Source organism: Alligator sinensis, unplaced genomic scaffold (genome assembly GCF_000455745.1).
Source record: "Alligator sinensis unplaced genomic scaffold, ASM45574v1 scaffold255_1, whole genome shotgun sequence".
Taxonomy (NCBI): Eukaryota; Metazoa; Chordata; order Crocodylia; family Alligatoridae; genus Alligator; species Alligator sinensis.
This window is the reverse complement of record NW_005842270.1, coordinates 1,191,657-1,194,366: the sequence shown is the minus strand read 5'-3', so window position 1 is coordinate 1,194,366 and position 2,710 is coordinate 1,191,657.

The window sequence follows — 2,710 nt, the reverse complement described above, 5'->3', positions numbered from 1 at the left end:
TCTCAGTACTGTAGCCAGGGCCAGGGTGCCAGCTGGGGGAGAGCAGACATCTCAGGCTGAAGCCAGGCCGCCGATGCAGCAGGGGCATCAACGGCCTGGCATGGCAGAGGAGTGGCACAGCCGGGGCATCTCCCTGGGCATGGGTGGTGCCCATTCTGGAGCCCGGATGTGGCCCCACTCTCCCCAGGCTCCAGCACGCTGCGGGCCAAGATCCCACCTCATTCCCCACCCTTCGGCCGCTCAAGCCCTTATCTCTGCTCTGCAGCCAGGGATGCGGAAGTGCAGGGGTCCAGCGAGCTTCTGGCTGCGCCGCGGGGCAGCGGCATAGCTGGAGCAACGCCGGAACCAGCCCCCCCTTCCTGTCCCACCTGCCCAGCCCTGCGCTCTAACCACAAGGCCACGCCGCTGCCTGGGGCCCTGCTGGCATGTGTCATGCTCGCTGGCAGGAGGGGGACACTGATGTGAGCTGGAGGTGGGGCCAGGAGCGCAGCATGGGGATTTCCAGCCCTGACCTGCCTGCAACTGTTCAGCCCCAGCCACGAAGCAGCCCAGTTCTTCATTTCAGCCCCAGGGAAGGGAGCCCCTGCAGTGAGTGCCAGGCCCAGCCTGCTTCTTCCCGAAAGCTGGGAAGGGAAGACCCCAGCCTCAGACCCCACCCTCACAGCATGGCAGGCGCAGGGCCCAGAGACCCCCAGGGCTGCACCAGCTCAGAGCACTGCCCGCTCCCTGGAGAGCCAGAAACCCCCGGACAAGACATCTCTCCCCTGGGCCGGTCTTCCCAGGCTGGGCACTTAACCCCCAGGGTGGCTGGGATCGGCAGGCACTGAACAAACCTGGTCAGGAGCCCGAGGTCCCAGCCCAGCAGGTCCAGGATGAGAGAAAGAGGCCTGATCTGAGATGGGAGTGGGTGCCAAGTCCCGTGGCCTAATCCACGTGCTCACACCAGGGGAGTCTCTCTGTCTCCCCTGTAGTGTTGCCACTTGCAGAGAGGGGATTAAGCTGGCTTAATATAATTGAGTTCCTACTGGGGAACATGGCTAAGGGCGGTGGAGCAGCTACAGACTTGCAAGCCCCACTTCAGCTCCAGGAGTTGGGCGGAGGTGAGCCCCAGGCAGCCCGAAATCCCTCCCAGCCCCCCGTGCGCTGGAGTTTCCCCTCACAACAGCTCCATTCCCAAAGCCTCCATCATATTTTCCACTCGCAGCCCTAAATCTGGGCTGCTTGAGCAGCAAAGTCAAACACGCCAGGCTTCAACAAACAGCCCGGCTGCAAGTGGCCCCCGGGAGCAGAGCACGGCCCCTGTGTCACGCTTCCCTGTGACCGGACCAGGGAACAAATAACGGAACGGGTCTGCATCCTGCACGGAGCCCAGGGCGGCACGTGCCCTTCGCAGCCATGAGCTGCGGCCGGGCGATACCAACGGCCCCTGGCATCGTGCTGCGGAGGGCAGCCTTGACGCGGGCAGGCAGAGCCAGCCGGCGAGTCCAGAAGCGGCCCTGAGACGATGGGCTTTTTATCTCAGCCATCAATAAGCACCAGGCAGCAGCAGTGCATGGGGCACCTGGCACATCTCTAATGACCTCTGCAATGAGAACAGGGCAGGGAGCTCCCCAGCCACCCTCAGTGCCCTTTGGCAGGCCCGGCAGGACAGACACAAGGCAGACGAGGCTGGCGACCTGGCATGGCGGGACCGTTTACATTCCTCCCCGCCCGCCCGCCCGCCTGGAATCTGTTTGCGCAGCAGCTTTTCCTGAAGGTTGCTCATGAGGTGGTACGGACAGCAGGCTCCCAAACAATGCAACGGGGGGCTGGGCAGAGCGGAGAAGGGAAGCCGTCATCCACCCAAGCAGGGACAGATGAACAGGGGCGGGAGAACGGGTCAATATTTAGGAGGTGAGGACCTCGAGCCCGACAGGGATGGGCAGATGCAGGGATGCACGCCAGGACAAGGCAGGGGACGGCGTGCGTGCTAGTGTCAGGGGTCTTGTGCACACGCCGAGAGCACAGGGAGCTTTGTTCCCCTCCTGCCCGGGTCCTCATGGCGGAGAAACTGCTCCTCTCTTTCAGACACTGCTGACATTTCTTTTTATAAATGAGAAAGGAGGAAAAAAAAATACACCTGACCACAAGAGGCGGCAGGGCAGCAGCGAAGGAGGATGGAGCACAAAAAACATCAGCTCAACTCAGGTGGCTGGTAAACAGCCGCCCGCCCGCGCTAAGAATACCTCCTGCTATTCCAGGCTTTGGGCTGGGGGGCCCGGCCTTGACCGAGGCTGCCTGCAGGCAGGGACAGCGTGTCCTTCCCTCACCCCACCGGGAACATGCTGCAGCCCCCGGCACGAGGCGCCAGAAGCTGGATCCTGGTACTTGGCCATGGGGCTTTGCACGACGCCTCGGGGAGGCCAGGCAGCGGAAGCATGTTGCTGGGGGAGGCCTGTGCTCATTGACATGCTTCTGCCCTCCTTTGCTGTGCACCACATGCCATCCGGGGGGCAACATGAACACCCAACTCTGAGGTGTTCATGTTGCCCGCCCAACTTGGGGGGTAGGAAGGGAAGTGGGGAAGAGGGCAAGGCGTAGGGAGGTCCCTGGCACTGGAGACAGGGCTGGCCAGCCTGGGCGCAGACCCCAGGAAGTGCCCTGCACCTGGGAGCAATGGGGAAATAGGGCCAGAGGCCCAGGGAAGCAGCACAGGAGGGGGAAGGCAGGA